Consider the following 20,297-nt stretch of genomic DNA (forward strand, 5'->3'; position numbering starts at 1 on the left):
CGGGAGTTGGGATACATAACCCCAAAATATAGTACTACGGCATATTGGGTATTTTAATCTGAAAGAATTTGAGGAAAATTAAATTTTTCTTTCCTATTCCTAAAGCAAGTCATAAGACTTTCCCACAAGGGGTTAATTTCCTAGCCCTAGAGGAAGGAGCATTCCACCTCCTGGACCAAGGGGGCTTTGTTACCCGCCCCTCCCCATCTTGTACACTCCGGTCACACTCTTCATCCTGCATCGCATTACTCTGACTGCCCACGCTACCTCACCATGCTACACGAAGTCTCCTGTGCCATGTGCACCTTGTATTAAACAGATCTGCTTACTTCTCACTTATTCACCTTTCTTTCGTTAGCAAGGCTTTGGTCATGAATTTATAAGAGCAGAAGGAACAGATAATTTTCTATCTGTCCAATCAGCAGCCGGCAGGGGCCTTCAAGCGCAAATTCCTACGATCCAGATACTAATGAGGTGGTAATTCACAGGCCTTGGATGAAGCCAAGTTTGGAAATGCTTGGAACACTGGCCGACCTGAGAGTATTGAGAGAGGATCCAGCTCTTGCCATTCCCTGTAGAGGACACCCCAGCCCTATCACAAGCATTCTCCAACTTGTCCCTCCTTTTGCTTGACCTAGCCTTTGAAGAAGTATTTAACTAGAGGGAAATAAGAGAGACACTTGAAAAATGAGTTGAAGCCGAGAGGTCCTTGTGCTCCTCGGGAAGGTCCCATTGGCCCTCTGGACAGGTGATGCTGCTTCCTGCAGCTGGTGACCTATGGTGTCACTTCCTGAAACAGTCCAGGAAGTGCCGCTTCTAGAGCTGCCAGGAACTAGGTGGCCAGGCCGCTCTTGTGATGCATGTTTGTAAATTTCTGGGCCTTGACTATGAGCCAAATGTTACACTCACTGCCCATTTCCTATTAATTAGGTGTTGCAGTTTCTTAGCTAAGTGAATAACCAGCCAGACAGGAGCCCTGAAGCCCAAAGGCGCTGTGGATTATGGTGTAGATAGAAGCTGAGTGGAAGAGGAGAGGCCAAGAACTAAGGAGGAGGGGGAAGCTTTTGAAATTATATATTACATTATATTTATAATACATATAATAATATATACACATACATGACTTCACACTGACTTTAGAAAGTATATTGGTTACTTCTTCTGTGGCTGTAATAAAATACCTGACAAAGTACTATAAGGAGGAAGTGTGGATATTTCAGTTTACAGGTGAAAATCACAGTCCATTGTGGACGGAAAGGCATGGCAGCAGGGTTTGAGGCACCCGGTCATATTCATCCGCTGTAAGGAAGCAAAGAACAGTGAATGCCGCTGCTCACCCAGCCTGTTCTCTCCTTCTTATACAGTCAGGACCCCAGCCAGTGAAATGATGATGCCCACAGTGAAAGTCTGTTTCCCCACCTCAATTAATGTAATCTAGATACTTCCTCACAGGTGTTCCCAGAGGCTCATTTTTCTAGGCAATTCTAGGTCCTGTCAAATTGACAATAAATAGAAACCATCAGAGAAAGCCTTTATTAGTCGGCTGGGAGCAACTCTATCTCCTGCCCTTAAGGATCACACGATTCTGAAGGATCATGGGAAGTGTAGGCAGAGTGAGCAGTGGAACCCTGCTGGACTCCAGTGATTCTGAAGAATCATGGGAAGTGGAGGCAGAGTGAGCAGTGGGACCCTGCTGGCCTCCAGTGATTCTCCATCAGAGGTCTCTGTATGGTTGAACCCATGTTACATTACCCAATCTCAGGCAGCGAGGGAAAAGCACATCTAACTGTCCTCATCTGTCTCCTATGAATACTAAAATTTGGGAGATCACCTCAGGATAACTGGAATTCTGGATCATTCCTTGAGGGAGCAAATAGGCATGGCTAAGACCAAGAAACATCTCTGGAACACATAACTGTTTAGTGGGCAGTTTCCAAATGCATTCTTATCTCACTTTATCCTTACAACATGGTAAGAGACAGAGGCTTCTATTATCCTGCAAATAAAAGAATCAAGACTTTTAAGAAATTCAGTACCTTCACTAAGTCAAAGATCTCAGATGTGACAGCAGCTGACTGGCTCATCCTCAGTACACCAGATTCTGGTCTATTTGTCAATGACTTTCTTTCAGTACCACCAAACCATCAATGATGAGACTTCAAATAACTCTCTGATGGCTACAGTTGAGGCCAATCCATGGATTCAGCCCCACAAAGCTGGACAGAGTTAGATGAGCCAGAGAGACTTGTTTGTATCACATTGCTAAGAGCACAGAGATAGCATTGGGAAACCTCTTTCCAAATCTAGACTCCACTGAACTGTCTATTTTAGAAACTTGGGCAAGGCATTTTTATGTCCCTGTGTCTCTGTATCCCCCATTTTACGATTCTCTGATACCGAATAGTGGCAACTGTGTAATGGCAACGGTGCAAGTGACCATCACATTGTATTGCTGGGGGAACTAAGATGGCTCCAGATGTTGTACTTATTATAAATTCTAGGCTCATCCAGTGAGTCAACCGAGATGATTCAAACTCCACCAACTGATGTCTCATCCTCCTACAACTCAAAGGTAATACCTGAATCATTAGCTTTTGCTCTGGGGATGTCTCGGATTACAAAGACTGATTCCTTGATAAATGCTTTATTGGACATTTCCTCTAGCACTATGAATGTCCTTTCATAAATAATTAAGCCAAACCAGTTACTGAAAGAAATGATCAAAGCCCACAATGGAAGGATGACGGGAACTTAAACATTTTGCTTTGTTCCAGCTATGTCCCTCATCTCTGGGGAACAGCAGGGTGACGGAAAGTGCACAGTCCCTACTACTGGAGATTGTCACACTGAAAATGTAAAACATAAAGACCCAAGAGCCCAAAGTGGGCCTGGTCCACATTCAGAGCAGAGGCATAAAGACTAGCAAGAAAAACAGGTATCTAATGGATTTTTCTTAAGGGTGCCCCCTGAAGGCCAGGTGCATAAACAACATGGTAGTCAAATGAGTAGTTACTAAGTGACCAAAAAAAAGTTAAAATTTTAAATTGTCCCTAACAGCAGAAAATGTGGAAGGAGAAAAGACTATCACAGAGAAGAGTGGAGACCACAGCCCCACGCTTTCAGCCAAAGACAGTTACCTTGAGTAAATTCCAGAACCCACCCAGGGACACGTACATCTCTCCCCACCCTCCTAGAATTCACTTAGAATGCTCTGACTCCAGAACCCAAGGCTTATGCATAAGTTTGTTCATGTATTTATGCCCTGAGAGGGGGAACATGTTTCCTTAGGCAGAAAGTCTTCCTCCCACGGCTTGTATACCAGATTCTACCATAACAATGCAGCAAGCTCTCACTAACGGCCCCTAACGGGACTAGTCTAATGAAGTGGACATGAGAGGATATTTAGGAATAACTGCAGATTTATTACTTTCCAGCACAGAAAATGACACAGCCTCTGGGGAAGCAAGGAGCAAGCGAGAGGTCTTGGCAAACCTATAAGTATTTGCACCAAGAGCTAAGAATCAGCAGTTAAAAAGCAGTTTGCTGGCCTCCAGACTTCCCTAACAAACTTCTCCCTTTACCCCCACCCCCACCCCCCACCCCCCACCCCAAAAGCTTTACAGGTGCTGCTAGGCGAGGCCTTGCATCTCTAAGGGTAACTTTGCCAGATCCTCCCAAGTGATGGGGTAAGAAAGCTATGAGAAGTTCGTAGTGGGCTGGATAGATGACTTAATGGTGGTCAGCTCCCCAGAGCCCAAGTAAGCCAGATGCACAAGGGGGCGCACGCATCTGGAGTTCATTTGCAGTGGCTGGAGGCCCTGGCATGCCCATTCTCTTCGTCTCTCTCTCTCTCTCTCCCTCTCTAAAATAAATAAATAAAATATTTAAAAAATTATAAAAGAAATTCCTAGTAGTCTATGGACATGGGTTGTTTCTTGCTTCCTTAATTGTGAATTTCGATCATGAATTCTGAGAGGAGAAACACAAGTTGGGCCAAAGGCTGAAAATGAGTGGTAGATTTTGGAGTCGCAGTATATCGGTAGCCCACATGTTTTTCCTTGAACAGCCTCTGTGGTCCTTGTCCTTCTCTTCCTGTCCTCAGAGTCTATAAAAATGTGACGAAGGAGGCATTCTCCTACTGTACTTTTAGAGAGCAAAACTTCAAGTTGGATATGTTGTCACATTTCAAGATTGGAAATGCTAATTAAGCTAGAACAAGCCTCTCATGTCCCCGCCTCCAAAATGCAGAAACCCGCTAAACTAAGACAATCCAGAGCCACACCAGTTATTCTGCTTGGAAACAGCTTGCTTCTTTACTTCGTGCTTGGAAGTTTGGGTAGGCGTCTTGTGAATTTGATTGTTTTTTAAGACGATACCTTGGCAATAATTATCAGGGACATTTTCCATTCTTGGGGAGGACTAAGTCTAGGCTTGAGAATGCCTGTCTGTGCAGCAGTGGTGATGGGGCTCAGTGGCAAGCAATGATCAATCTAAGCTCCCCTTTTTTCTCTCCTTTATTTCCAGTTTCTGCCAGCCTTAATAAACCCCATCACAGGAACCGAGGGGGAGAGTAAAACACTCCCTCACGGTCTTTGTGCCTCAGACACTGTGCCAGGCACATGGCCTGCACTGGACGCAGGAGTGTTGGTTGATTTCTGCATACATTGACGCACGTTAGAATGCAAAGCTTTAGTTCCCTGGTGTGTTGAATCATGTGTTCTTTCCCAGAACATCATTTTTAAGTATTTTATTTATTTATTTGAGAGACATAAATTTTATAGTTCAGAGGAGCCAAAAATTCACGTGCTAACCTCAAGAATAGTTGTGAAATTAATGAACAGTTCTAAAGTATGAGAGGGCATGAGAAGGAAAATCCTAGTCATAGATGAAGGCCCAAGAGAGGCTACATAGAGAGGTATGGAATAAGCAAAACCCTGAAGGGCAAAAACCTGCAGCCCAAGAGAGAAAGGCAAATGTGCAGGTAGAATGGGGGTCGGACTACAGGCCTTCTCTTTTGCCCAACATGCATCACTGCTCTGACCCACTAGTGACCTGGAAGGAATTTGGGGTCTACTGTAGTTACCTGCTCTTCTCTCGGACAAAGCACCTGACCCAAAGAGGCTGATAGCAAAAGGACTTTTGATTTGTAGCAGGGAAAGCATTTCATGAGCAGAGGCTGGACATCACCTCTGCCACAGCAGGTGGAAAACAGCATGAGAGTGAGTTGAGCTCTGGTGAGGAGGGACTGGATAAAATGCCCATAAGCTCCCTGCTCCCAACAACACACCTCCTGGAGCAAGGCTCTACCTCCCAAACTGCCACCAGCTGAGGACCAAGCATTCAGAACACATGACTCTATGGAGGACACCTGATTCAAACCACCACAGGGCCACTTATTGATCAAGTCCCCATTCCAGCACTACATGGAATTAACAAGCCATACTACAGACACCTTGTATTGGTTGTTTTTAAAGCTTTTGTTGTTGCTACTGTTTTTATTTTTATTTTTTTAGGATTTTCTTAAAAGAAAAAAAATGACCAAAAAGATTCAAATAGGGAAATTGAGGGCCTGGAAGGATGGTTAGTTGTTAAGGTGCTTTCCTGCCAAGCCAAAGGACCCAGGCTTGATTCCCTGGGTCCCAGGTAAGCCAGATGCACAAGGTGGTACTTGTGTCTGGAGTTCATTTGCAGTAGCTGGAGGCCCTGGAGTGCCATTCTCTCTCTCTTTCCCCCCACCATCTCTCTGTCAAATAAATAAATAATATAAATAAAATTGAAATCACTTAATACTCAAAGATAACTACTGAAAAGCATTAGTATGTTTCTCTAAAAAATTGCTAGGGATGGAAGGCTGGGCATGCCTTGAAAAATCAAGAAAGTACTTTATATAAGATATTTTTGAAAGGAGATATAAAGGGAAGGGAAAGGAAGGGAGGAGGGTACTTAATAGGTTGGTATTGTATATATGTAAGTACAATGATTGAGATGGGGAGGTAATATGATGGAGAATGGAAATTCAAAGGGGAAAGTACAGTGAGGGAGGGGAGGATATTACCATGGGATATTTTTTATAATCATGGAAAATGTTAATAAAAATTGTGAAAAGATAAAAATTAAATTAAATTAAATTTTTTTAAAAAAGATATTTTTGGCCTGGCATGGTGGCGCACACCTTTAATCCCAGCACTTGGATCACTGTGAGCTCAAGACTACCTTGAAACTACATAGTGAATTCCAGGTCAGCCTGGACTAGAGCAAGACCCTACCTCAAAAAAAATAAAAAGTAAAAAGAGAGAGATTTAGATAGTTTTGTACTTAAATTATCCAACTAACAATCTACATTTGTATCTTCTCTCTTCCTCTCTACTTATATCTGTTACGTCTATACTTCTCAGAAACATAGGTTTCAGTGGGTGAAATATGTTCCTAATGCTCCAAATATTAGACATTATAATCTAATTATTTATGAATTTGTTGAAACAGCAGGGTGGGCTATTTAGTCACTAGTTTTAACAGTTCAGTAACAGTTCCCTAACTCTTGCAAGGTGCCCCTATTTCCTAAAAGAGAGTGACAGACCCCCATGCTGTGCTCTCTGAATGCCCACCAGACTTTCCACCTGGCCTCATTACATCACTGACAGTGAGCTTTTGCCCTTGGAGATAAGGGGTGCTCTCTCCCTGACACGTCTATCTGGATCTATTTTTGAGAAGACATTTGAAAGTTCCTGAGCAAAGCCCTTGGCCTCCTGCCTACAGCCACTACACAGAGTCATGGTCACCAGCATGCTTGAAATCTGAAACCATGGCCTTAGGTTCCTTAGCACTTAAGCTGTCAATGCTGTTCTAACTAGCCTAGGGACATCACCCATATCCACAGGGCATTCCTTGAAGCAGCCCTCAGGTGTGATCTTGAGACTCCTAGTTTGAAGGTGAGAACAGCCATCCTTAATCTAGTTCCTCCGTTCTCCTTTGCTTATGCCGTTTTCCTCCATTCTTAGCCTGGAGCTGCACATTGGTTCTCAAGTGTCACAAAGGACAGACAGCACCATGAGGCGGCTGTGTAAGTGTTTCGCCTGGAGGTAGAAAATGCTCACATTAGTTTCATGGTGACCCAGATAAGGCAGATGATGAAAAGGGTAGATAAATTTTATTGCATCCCATCCAACAACATCTTCCTGACTTTATTATTCATAATCATATTTCAACCAGCTGGCACTCACACGAAAGGCAGGAATCCCTAGTTGCTACCAATCCAAACCCTGTTCTATTACCTTTCCTTTATAAAAGTTATGAGAATTTAACTGATTCATCAGAGTTTTGTGACTTTGAAAATATTTCTACATTTTTTTTTATAATTCCTAAGAGTTGGAAAATCCATTTAATCAACCAAGCTAATCTAGCAAAACATTTTCCACACATTCATCTTTCTTATCTCTCTGCTTAGACGCTGAGGTCAACTTAGGGCAGATAGGCCCATATCATTTTTTTTTCAATTTTCTTTGTACAAAAGCATAAGTTGAATGCTCTGCACACAACAGGCACTCCTCCTTGCCCTCACAAACTTATGTCTTGGGCTGGAGAAATGGCTCAGCGGTTACGGTACTTGCCTGCAAAGCCTAAGGACCCAGATTCAATTCTCCAGTATACACATACAGCCAGATGCCCAAACTGGTGCATACATCTGCAGTTTGTTTACAGTGGCTAGAAACCCTGGCATGCTCATTCTGTCTCTGTTTGCAAATAAATAAATAAATATATTTAAAAAACTTATGTCTTTGTACAATTAACAGTCAGGACTTCATACATGTAATATATATTATGTATTATAGACATGTAATATATGTACATATATGATACATGCATGCATACCATAACTGTATAAAGTCCTGACTACCATAAGTAGTAAACACTCACAGAGAGTCAGTCTGCTGTGGTCACCAATAGAAACTCTCTAATGCAGGTCAGAGTCTTGATGCCATTCTGGCTTCACTTACATGCAGTGAAACAAGTCCCTGTCCACCCAGCCTTTAGACTGGTTCTTTCTCATCAACTCAAATTGGACTTTTAAATTTATTATTTAGTTATCTATTTGTTTTCTTGCTTGCTTGACAGTCACACACAGAGATAGGCAGAGCATGAGTAAGGGCATGCCAGGGCCTCCTGCTTCTATAAACAAACTCCAACTGCATGAGCCACTTTTGTGCATCTACCTTGCATGGGTACAGAGGAATCAAACCCAAGCCATCAGCCCTTTCGAGAAAGTATCTTTAACCACTGAAAAAATCTCTCCAACCCTCTTACTGGTCTTTACAACTACTGCTTTTCAAGTTCACACTCCTCAGTACGGGCTGAGACTCTCACACTCTTCACTGCCACACGGCCTATGCCTTTGCAGAACATGGAAGTTCTCTTGGCATTTTGTCCTCGGGGAAGAGATGAGGCATAAATTGTAGTAATAAGGGAGAGAATCATTCTCTTTTTTAAAATAAGTTTATTTATTTATTTATTTATTTATTTGAGAGTGACAGACAGAGAGAGAAAAAGGCAGAGAGAGAGAGATTGTGGACACACCAGGACCTCCAGCCACTGCAAACGAACTCCAGACACGTGCGCGTCCCCTTGTGCATCTGGCTAACGTGTGTCCTGGGGAATCTAGCCTCAAACCAGGAACCTTAGGCTTCACAGACAAGCGCTTAACCTCTAAACCATCTCTCCAGCCCCCATTCTCTTGACTCAGAAAACTTTCCTTTGGTTCTCACATGCTCATATACCTTGGCAAAAATAAAAAAAAAAAAAATGTAGGAGTGCATTCTTTCTTCTCCTAGCCACCTCTGCAACTTTCTTCCAGACTCTATTTCTACAGGTTGACTAGGAAGCAGAAACTACTAAAGGCAAGTGGTTCAGGCTCCCCAGGGAAGTTTCACAGTCAGCCAAACAAATGAAATGATCACCCAACATCCTTTCTTTCGCTTTTTGCATGTGTGTATTGGTGGTGGTGGTGGTGGTGGTGGTGTGTGTGTGTGTGTTTAGGCCAGAGGTCAACGTTGGATGTTTTCCTCAGTTGTTACCTGATTCTTGACACAGGGTCTCTTTGCTGAACCTAGAGCTCATCAATTTGGCTACCCTAGGTGGCCAGCAAGCCCCGGGGGTTCTCCCATGTCCACTTCCCATGCACTGGGATTATAAGTACACACCACTACACAAGGCATTTTACACGGATCCTGGAGGGAATCAAAGTTCAAAACCTCATGCCTCTATGGGCAGCATTACACCCAATACACCCAGCATTATTTTTGACAGGCAAAAATCTCTCAGACAAACAGCAGAGCTCAAATTTATAGGTGTGAGGACTTAGCTTAATTTCTCAGCTAATGCTAGAAAGAAAAACAACCCCATATATATCTCTGTGCGTGTGTCTATGCTTTTGTTCTGAACCATAGAGATTTCCGCCCAACCAGTGAACACTCCAACCCCAATACAAATATGTAACATCAAAACAGGAAACCAGTTATGTAAAAGGAAATTCGGATTCAAGGTGCAACTTCTGAGTCTCTACTGCTCATGCATTTCTGACCATTTAAATATGTGCACATTCCACAGTCATTTACTAAACATTATGTCTGGGCCACCAGTCAGTGTCCTGGTTCCTTGGGATACCAACATTGTTAAGTCAGGTCTTCTAGGAGCTCATGGAGATATAGCCAGGGACATAAATATGTAACAAGGAAGGCAACATGACTATTAAGAACTCAGGGCATCTACTAAAGCGTAGAGCAGGGCACACATATGGTACAACTATTTTAGGCAAAGGACGTCAGACTGGGAGAAGCTGAAAGGGCACACGCCGAGTGGAGGGATGGACACAAGAGCATGGAGGAGCAGTGTGTCATGTGTGGAGAGAACAAAAGTTCACAATGAGCTACATGTGTGGTCAGGAACCAGACCACCATGCAGAGCCCTGTAGGCCAAGTTAAGGAGGGGTAATGCCAGGTAGTCATGATGGTTCTGAGCTCACCTGGCTATCTTTGCATTTCAGGAAATCAGCGTGTGGCTGATGGAGAGGATTATTTGAAGACCGCTAATGGTAAGACCAGCTATGAGGCTTTAGCGGGAACCCAGGTAAGAGATTATTTGAGTCTGTTTTCTGGCCAGCCTTTATTTCATTGTCAAAATGAGGTTCATGCCTTTTGTCCCTAAAGAGCTTACCATTCACTTAACAGAATTGCTAAGCTCATCCTGCTTCACTGGGCCCCAAATTCCAGTGGAGAAAAGTGTCACGTCATACAAGAGTGCAAGTGTCTGTGAACTGGGCTCATCTGCAATGGCTGCAGTAGTGCAGCATCTGCAGAACGGCTGGTCCTGACCACGGACATGTCAATGAAAGCAGTAATTCCCATCTGGATCCATGCACCTCCTAGTGAGTGCAACTCAGCAATGGAACAAAAGCTTCTGGTGTGGATTAGTTATTACTATACAAAGATGATACAATACAATATTGTCACTTTCAATATGGGTGAAAAATGATTGACCAGAGCTCAAGGGGAGTGACTTCCACAACAATGTGATAACCATTACACAAGATAAGTTACCCTCATTTGCAAGTCAAACTATCCCATCTGACAACACTAGATCAATTTGATGGTTAAAATCAAGGTGCCCCTCGTCCCTCCCCAGTTTGTATTGAGTTTGGTTCAAGCGGGTGACAAAAATAAAAATTTTAAATGGTTCTACTCCTTTTCCTCTGATAGCAATTTTCCTATCTTCCATGCAGGTCCCACCTAAAGCACCAAACCTACGTCTTCCCTCTGGGATATTATCTCTAGAAACCCTAACCCAGACTACAGGTATTGGCCATCATGGTAAATTTCTGTAGCTAAATGCACTAAGGGTTAAATTTCTTATGAGAAAATCTTATTTGCTCAGGGTCTGCAATAAAATTTCCAGGAGAAACAGTGTCCAAACATGGCTAACAATAATTTCCCATCCTGGCAGTACATACATATTACTCTGTGGGTAAGTCTTGGAATTTAATCCCCAGGCCTCCTAGATGTGGGTTGGCCATGTGACTTGCTTTACCCACAAAAGTGTTGCTCTGCCAACTTGAGGCCCAAGCTTCAAAAAAGTGCAGTCTCGGGGCTGGAGAGATGGCTTAGCAGTTAAGCGCTTGTCTGTGAAGCCTAAGGACCTCAGTTTGAGGCTCAATTCCCCAGCACCCACATAAGCCAGATGCACAAGGTGGCACATGCATCTGGAGCTCACTTGCCAGTGGCTGGAAGCCCTGGCACACCCATTTGCATGCTCTCTCTTTCTACCTTTTTCTTTCTGTCTGTCACTTTCAAATAAAAAATTTTTAAAGTGCAGTATCTTAGTTTTGGTTGCTACAATAGAGTACTACAAACTGAGTGGTTAAAACAACAAACATTCATTTCCCTAAAAGCTTTAGAAGCTAGAAGTGTGAGAGCAAGGTACATGGTTCAGTTCTTAGAGAGAACCTGCTTCTCACCTATGTCTTCACATGGCCTCTCCTGGCCCATGTTGCACAGAGGGAGCAAGAGAGGATGGGAGGGTGGGAGAGATCTTTCTTTCCACAGAACATCAACCTCTTCATTAAGGTTCCACTCCCATGACCTGATCCAACTCTAAACTGCGTCCATACATGGTCACATCAAGCTTCAACAAGTGCAGTTGAAGAAGACAGGGACATTTAGACCATGACTTCAGGAGGCTTCCACTTTGGGTGACGTTGAGATCGATAGTCACCTTACCGAGGTCACATTCCATCACTGTCTTGTCTCCATACTTTCATCTCTCTTTGTTGCAGGAGAAAGGGCACAGCTCCAAGAGACATGAGCCAGTGACCTCAAACAGTGCACAATGAGTGATTAACGCCCCTCAAAGACTTCTGTTATCTGAAAGGTACACCCATCCCCAAGCTACAACACCTGTAGCCTTCTCTGGAAGAGTATCTTTGGCTAATAGGAGCCATTTTAAGTGGACACATCCAATGCCAATGGCCTTGTAAGTGACCTACCTAAATGATATAGGGCTCTAAAAGCTCATGGCTTCACTTCAATGCACGACAAGTCCTTTTTTAAAAAAAATTTTTTGTTTATTTATATATTTGAGAATGACAGACAAAGAGAGAAAGAGAATTGGCGCGCCAGGGCCTCGAGCCACTACAAACAAACTCCAGACACGTGCGCCTTCTTGTGCATCTGGCTAACGTGGGTCCTGGGGAATCAAGCCTCGAACCGGGGTCCTTAGGCTTCACAGGCAAGCGCTTAACCGCTAAGCCATCTCTCCAGCCCAACAAGTCCTTTGTTACACACCATGCTCTGTGCTGCCTGTGGCTTCAGACTGGGGCTCAAGCAGTCCTCGCTGCTTCATTTGCCCCATCCTGCCTCCCTCCCCTCCCCACCCCTTCTGAAGGGCATCCTCTCAACAAGTCACATCAGCAAGAGTCCTCATCTCGGTCCCTGCATCTAGAAAGCCTGACACAATCTGAGCATCTAGCAAAAGTTGGAAGGAAAAAAAAATGCCTGGTTTACTCTTCAAGAATATCAAAGATTTTGGCTTAAATGTAATAGTTTAAAAATAAAAACATGGCCATGCAAAGCAAAGCAAACGAGAGGCGGTCTGTGACATCTGTCACCACTAGACACCCACAGCAGGCCACTCTGCTGCTTTTGCAACTGCACCACCACTGTGAAGAGCAATGGTCAGCATGGGGATTATTTCCCAATCAGACTGGGGAGGGTGCAGTTCAAGAGGAAGGGAAGGCGGACCTACCCTCGGCCGATCATACCAGCGGCAGAACAGTCTTAGGAACACAAGCTCTGAAGTCAGATGAAGAGGGGGTCTCAATCTCCACTCTTCCACTCACTGTCTTAAAGACCTTGGGAAAGTTGCTTAACATTTCTGACCTATCTGCCTATGGGGCTAATAACAATACTTACATTCTAGAGTACTGGGAAATGCTAACAAATGCCTAATGAATAGCAAACATCCAAGCAATCCTAACTAGTATTTGGATTAAATGCCATGTATCAATCCGTGTCAGTTAGGTCATCAAGCAATAAATATACACCTCTAAAATTGAAGTGGCTCCATAAGCCCATGGTTTTTCTTCCTCATACTAAGTCCATTATGGGGTTGGAGAGATGGCTCAGTGGCTAAATGCACTTGCAGGTAAAGTCTGGCAGCCCAGGTTCAAATCCCCAGTACTCCTGTAAAGTCAGAAGCACAAACTGGTCCATTCATCTGAAGTTCTTTTGCAGTTGGCAGGGGACCCTGGCATGCACATTTCCCCCACTCTCCTTGCAAATAAATGCATTAAAATATTTTTAAAATAAATAAATACATTATATGATGGCAGGAGACCTTGGTAACCCAAGCTGAGCAGCCACCATGTTGAACATTACAGTGGCTGTGCCCCAAGACACCCAGCTACCCTCAAATGTTCTGATCTAATCACAGTGTCTCACAATTCATTGCCCATATTCGGTCAAATGACTCCACCCAATGACAGGGAAGTCAGGAAGTATCACCCTATTGTGTTGCAAATAATATGCGAACTAAAGATGAGTGAGTCCCAGGGATGAATGCCTAACCACACGGTGTTTAAACATGGTACATACATTTTGCATTTCAATCTCACAGGCATCCTAAGAGAGGAGGAGTATAATTTACTCTAAATATCAGAGAATTAGGCTGGGGCAATGGCTCAGTAGATAAAGCACTTGTACACTGTGCAAGGATGAGTCCCTTAGTTCAGATCCCCAGAGTCATCATCTGTTATCCCAGTGTGCCTATGGTAAGATGGGTGACAGAGATAGGAGAATCTCCCAGAAGCTTCCAGACCAGGCAGTCTGGCAAATATAGCAGTGAACAAGAGAAGCTGCCTTATAAAGGTAGATGGTCAAGACTGACATCTGAGATTGGCCTCTGACTTCTACATGTTTACCATGGCATATACACACAATAAATTAGCAAACAAACCCATGACAACTAAAAACAAATCGAGAAATAAAGCATTTAAGTAACTTGCTAATAAAAGCCATATCATGTCCCAACTGGAATGGAACCCAGGGACACAAGGAACCTCACAGTTGGCAAAGAACACTGTAGGTTACTTCTAATGGAGTAGCCCCTTCTGCAAAAGACTCAAAGAAGCATCCCCTCATCTCCCCAGAAGCTAGCAGCCTCTTCAGCCCCATGCTCATGGAGCTACAAAAACGCTGCTCTGGTGGACTTTAATGTCCATCACCAGGCAAAGTTCTCTAGGGCCAGACACTTCCAGAAACATCCATGCCTGGCAGTGATGTTTTAGATTGTTCATCCTCAAGGATGAGCTCTGACCATAGCGGATCACCCCAGTCAGCCTTTATAGGAGTCATCACAACTGCCCACCAAGACAGGTGCCATGATCCTCACTTTACAGGATAAGACACTGAGCTTCTCTAAAGAGTTAATCCACTTCCCAGAGTGATACTGCTACTCAGGGGCAGAGCAGGGATTCTTGCCAGGACCTGTGCTCTAACCAGGGAGGATTCAAACGAAGCAGAGTACCTCCACATTTTTGTGGTCTGGTGCAGCTGATAAAAGATGTTTTCAGTGTATAAGTATCAACTTCACTTCAGCCACTCATTATCAAACATACTTAGTGTTATAATGTCATACACCAGAACTTCAGAAGAAGCCCCCAAATAGTCAGTAATCTAGACAAGCACTAACAATGAGGTGAAAACAATGGCTACTAAATTGTTCACCATGGGCCAAGCATGTGCTAGTTTCATAGAACATCATTCCATTCAATTTCTGCGGTTTCTTCAGGAAAAGAAACTGTTGTCCCAATTTATCAAGCAGGCCTTCTAGCATACATGAGAACATGAATTACTCCAAGCCCCACACCGAGGCATACTCCACCAAGCTGCCCTGCCCAAAGGCAGACTGAGAATTCTTGACTCCCCTGTGGCTGGTGGCCCCTTAAACATCCCTCAAGACTGTATCCAGTAGAGTTTCAATTATTTTAGGAAGTTGGGTCTCTTCAGAAACCTTACAGAGAAATACCATCATTTTATATTGTTTTAGCTAAGGACATTTTTTTCCACCAATTGCAGCCTCAAGACTCCCTTTGATTCAAGTCCAATGTTCCCACATCCTCCTGACACCAGCTCCTCCACCCACCCACATCTCTCCCCCATATGCCAAAAGCCAAGGTACCATCTGTAGGACCCAAGATGTTCTGTATCCCTATGCTCTGAATAAGAACTCCAGCTCAGAAAGAAAAGATCTTAAGGGCCATTGAAAAAGACAGTTTGTATGCATGTATCAAAACAGTACATGGTATCCTGTTCAAATGTCAACTATTATGGTTGTAAGTATTAGCTAAGAAATAGGCTAATTACATTTTATAAATAAGTTTACCTAAAAATTTTCTAAAGTAAATACAAATGTCAATTTATGCTCAGTAGTCCTTTTTGCTATTATTTCATATTCTTTGTGCAATGAGACACTTTGACACAGAGCTGAGAAGAGTCATTCTGATGGGCACAAAGAAGACGAGGTGTCACAGGCCAGCCCTGGAGAAAAAACACCACTGAAAGGAGCTATGACACTTGAAAAGTTTCCAGGGGAAGGCATGGCCACCTTTCTCTAAGATGCACTGCATTTCCCTGGGGGTCTACTGCTTCTCCACTCTCATTCCATCGTCACACCCATGGACTGAGAGATTATTTCCCTGTGCACAGTGACAGCTCTTGAACAAGCCACTTAACAGAACCAACGACAGAAAACCTAGGTCTCTTTTGAAAAGAAGCTCCTATGTCATGGGGTAAGTTGTGGAGCTTTGGCACCAATTTAGTGACCTCAAGGTAAGAGAGAAGCTGAACCAAGTTAAGAGATTAGGAAGAAAAAGAAAAACCTGGAAATAGGAGATGTTGCATTAAGCCAAACATATAGCCAAAACATTCCATAGATTTTTTTCTCCTTGGTTACCTCTTAAAATCCCCTTTGGTCTGAATGTAGTTTGAGTTACATTTTTTTACCACATAGAATGAAAATACACTTGCAATGGTACCATAAATAAAAGGAGCTCTCAAGATCATCATGTCTAAGGCAAATTGGAAAGACTGGGGTATCTTTCACAATAACCTCCCTCAATCTTGATGGCATTTCATTGACTATCTGTCTTTCTCTTCAACTCGAGGAAATCAAGATGCAAGTCCTTTTCACCTTGGATGTCATCTGTATCCCCAGTCTCTCTCCTCTTCAGCTCAGATGCCAAATATGTGAATGCCAAGTTCATATGCAAATGTTAGGGAGAGAGGTAAGGAGATGGCTCAATGACTAAAGTGCTTACTGCCCAAGTATAAAGACCTGAGTTCAGATCCCTAGCACCCATGTAAAACCTGAGTCAGGTGGTACATACCGAAATCCCAGCACTGGGGAGGCAGAGACAAAGAACCTCTGGGGTTTGCTAGCTAGCTAGCTCATCAGTGAGCTCTTCAGCAAACGTGAGGTTCAGTGAGAGCCCTTATCTCAAGAAATAAGGCAGAGATTAATTGAGGAAAATACACAGGATTGACCTCTGACCTCCACATGCATACTAGTGCATGCATACATGCAAAACAAGCACATACACATATTGACACACACCATACACATGTACACACAAAAAAAATGTTAGGAACTTGGGTTCCTTCATACAAATAACTCAACTGAATAAAAGACAGAATGATGTTAAATTCCAAACGACCACTAGGATCAGAGTCCGTGATACATTCAAATGTCTTTTCTGCTCCCCAACAAACCTCTCTCTTCTCACCATTCTCGTGGTGCCTTGTACAAAATAACTCTCAGGACTGTGCTTTCACAAATTGTTTCTAAGTCATGTACACATTAACTGTGTGACTTTAAGCATGACGTCTAACAGTCTGGGTACCCAGTGTCCTTGTGGCTAAAAGTCTCACCGGGCTCTTGTGTCCATGCAGTGACTCAGGCATCGCAAGGTCAGAGAATAGTGCCTGATGTGTGTGGTGGGCACTGTCTAGGTTCTTATTATTCTTCGGACATTCTCATCCGGGCTGTGAGCTCATGGGTGGCTTTTCTTTGTGGCTGTAGCCACCAGCCCAAAGCGCAGCCTGAGAAGATAACCCTGGGCCAAAGCCCCGTAAACATGTCCATGGATTTGTGTTTCATCCCGTGATGGTATGAATAGGTCTCTAATGGTAGAATTTGAAGCCCTGAAGTGAGGTTTTATGGGAGAAATTATTCAGCCATCCTCACTTTGGTTGTTTCTATTAATAGCTGAGAAATAAACACATTGGGAAGAAGCTATTCAGGAACAATTCTCAAGCCAAATTGGACTCCCCACCTTCATGACCACAAATTTCTAATCACTTGCCTGACTTAGAATTTGGGGTTAAGGCACTTTTTAATCCCTGTAGAGAAACCCATCAGGAATTCCCTCTCTTGGCTGTGAGAACCATCCTACTCATGAGAATTTTTTGAGCAGACAGCTGTCTGCTCAGTGGTACCTCAGGAAGAGGCCTGTTTGTCCATCCCTAGTTTGCCTGCCATCAAATGGGCAGAACAGTGTGAGCTGTCACCGAGGCATTTCTGTTTCCTGAGAGAAAAAAGCACTGAGAGCACAAACGCAGTAAAGGGAAAGGTGTTACGAGGAAAATGAGAGGAGGGAAGGAGAGAGGCACTTGTGATAGAGAAAGAGACCCACCTTCAAAGAAAGCAAGCATTTGATAAACTTCTCTGCCATGTGGACTCGCCAAGTCTCAAGCAGTGTTAACAATTTCCTCTATTATCTGCTTGCTCCGACATAAGCTTGAGAGATCAGAAATGTAAGCAGGTAATTCGATTGCCTCTCCCCCGCTACCAAGCTGGTAAGCAGGCACTTCCACCATTGCACAGGCTTACACCAGGTCCTCCAGAGGCTGCCAAGATGAAGGTGGTAAAACGACACCTTTGAGAAGCAGGGGAAGGCTGTGGGAAGTCATGAGAATGGTCTTCCATGTGGAACCAAACACTTTGGTTGACATTTATTTGTGAAACATCTCTGTGAGATGGGAGAAAGGTATCATCAGATATAGATCAGTTGGAGGACATCATTTTTCTTTCTTCCTGTAACTATTCCTAGAAACACCAACTGCTGTCTCTCTCACAGACAATAGAAGGCTGGGAACTCAGCCTGTTTCAGTAATGTTCACCTCTGATATAATCCCACGTTTCATCCATTCCACACCTCTTCATTAAGGACCTCTTCATGCTATGTTCAGTGAGGGAACAGAGACTAGTACCCAGTGAGGCAAAAATGCAGCATTGACTTGAGCAAGGTGGCATGAACTTGAGGGATTTGGATATAAAAGTAATAAGAATTCATTAACTGATAGGATGTATAAAGGAAACCCAGAGGTGCAGAGCAGCAGAAAGAATGGACAGTCAAAGCCATGGGATCCAGAAGTACTCCTAAGTGTGACAGGGCATAGTGTGGTGTGAGTCACAGAGGAATAGAACATGGGTAAAGGAAAGCTAGAGGGATGATTTCAATGTGGGACTCAAAGGGTCAACGTCCAAGACCCCCCAATGACCACCAAATCCTGGCTGTTAATTCTATAAACCATCAAGTCTCCTCTGCGGCTCTTTGCACCTGCTAGATCTAATTTGGCTCAAACAGGCAGAAACAGCTTTCCAAACAACAACCCCAGATTCTGTGTTAGAATAACAAGGCTGGACTGTAAAATACTTCTATCTGAAAAAAGGACAGGGAGAAATTTAAAAAAAAAAAAAAAAACCTCTGTTGAAGGCTAAGTATCAAAAATGAAACACAAATGGAAAAATAGTCTGTGTGGTGCCCAGTTCAAACCCATATCTCCTGCTTACTCCCAAAACATCACTTCTCCTCATCACACACCATCTCCTTGAACGCTACTTTATCACTGAGCAGCTACTGACTTTGAAGACTAAGTTATTCCAGAGGAGGTGGCCAGGATATCAACGGACTGCTAGGGTGTGGGGTCTGTGCAGCTCTAGACAAATGGGAAGGGCAACTAACCATTTCCAGTGATATGAACCCAACCTTCTGAGTATATCTATTTGTATGTCATTTCTACCTGTGGGGACCAAGAAGGACCCATCCAGCCACAACATTGTGTTTTCCAGGCCAAGACACCTTGGCAAGCAGACTTCATTGTCATCTTTTTCTTTTTTTAAAGTTTTTTCGTCTTATATTTATTTATTTATTTGAAAGTGACACACAGAGAAAGAGGCATAGAGAGACTATGAGAGAATGGGCACGCCAGGGCTTCCAGCCACTGTAAACAAACTCCAGACGCGTGTGCCCCCTTGTGCATCTGGCTAACGTGGGTCCTGGGGAATTGAGCCTTGAACCGGGTCCTGAGGCTTCACAGGCGAACGCTTAACCGCTAAGCCATCTCCCCAGCCCTTCATTGTCATCTTGACTTTCATGTTCCATTCTCCCACCCGCTTCCAAATGCTGCCACAGCTCCTGCTGCAAGACTTTCTGATCCTCTCTCCTCACTCAAGTTGATCCTCAGCTAGAGGATGCTGGTGGGCTGCCAAGCCTTCATTCCTCCTTTTCCCACCCTGATTTTCCTCCAGGGAAATATCTTCTCCATGTATCCTACTTATATTCTTTAGAAGAGAATATGAAATAATCTTTTATCTACTTTCTACCACCAAGGCATGGTTGTGGCCAATATGAGAAAGTCAACCCAAGAACTGAGGAAAGAGGTGAACTCACGCAGCCATCCTCCCACTGCTAGTAGCCTTGGGGGTCCACAGGGCAGTGGACAGAGCCCAAGAATAAAATGAACTGAAGAGACAAGGGGAAGAAAAGTTCAGACTTGCGCTTGCTTCGGCAACATGCATACTAAAATTGGAAGGATACAGAGAAGATTAGCAAGGCTCCTGCATAAGGATGACATGCAAATTTGTGAAATATTCCATGTTTTTTAATTGGGGAAATAAGCAAGAGTGATATTTTCTTGGTGAGCCTGGTACCAGCACAAAGGTGAAGGATATAGACACGGAGAACACTCAACTCCTACCAAACTAGATATCCAGAGACATAGAGGCTCCCAAGACCTCATCACTGAAGTAGACCTAAAACGAACCCAACATGGCTCAGGGAAATTCATTGAAGAGGGAGTGGAAAGATTGTTAGAGCCACAAGTTGGGACAGTATGCACAGAGATATTGCCTCTTCCACATAACTGATGGCTACCCCCACAATGTACAACCCACAATCCCCAACAAGGAGGGTC

At 43.6% G+C, this 20,297-nt stretch overlaps 1 protein-coding gene and 1 non-coding gene across 29 annotated transcripts in view; one reads left to right on the forward strand and one right to left on the reverse strand.

Annotated features, from left to right (window-relative positions):
* Nucleotides 1–20,297, reverse strand: part of Nrxn3 (neurexin 3) — a 1,695,425-nt gene that overhangs the window by 1,422,298 nt on the left and 252,830 nt on the right. The window lies entirely within an intron of this gene.
* On the forward strand, nt 19,882–19,986 carry LOC123462468. The gene has a single exon (XR_006638290.1). It is a non-coding gene; the product is annotated as a U6 spliceosomal RNA (small nuclear RNA).

Source organism: Jaculus jaculus, chromosome 7, assembly GCF_020740685.1.
Source record: "Jaculus jaculus isolate mJacJac1 chromosome 7, mJacJac1.mat.Y.cur, whole genome shotgun sequence".
Taxonomy (NCBI): domain Eukaryota; kingdom Metazoa; phylum Chordata; class Mammalia; order Rodentia; family Dipodidae; genus Jaculus; species Jaculus jaculus.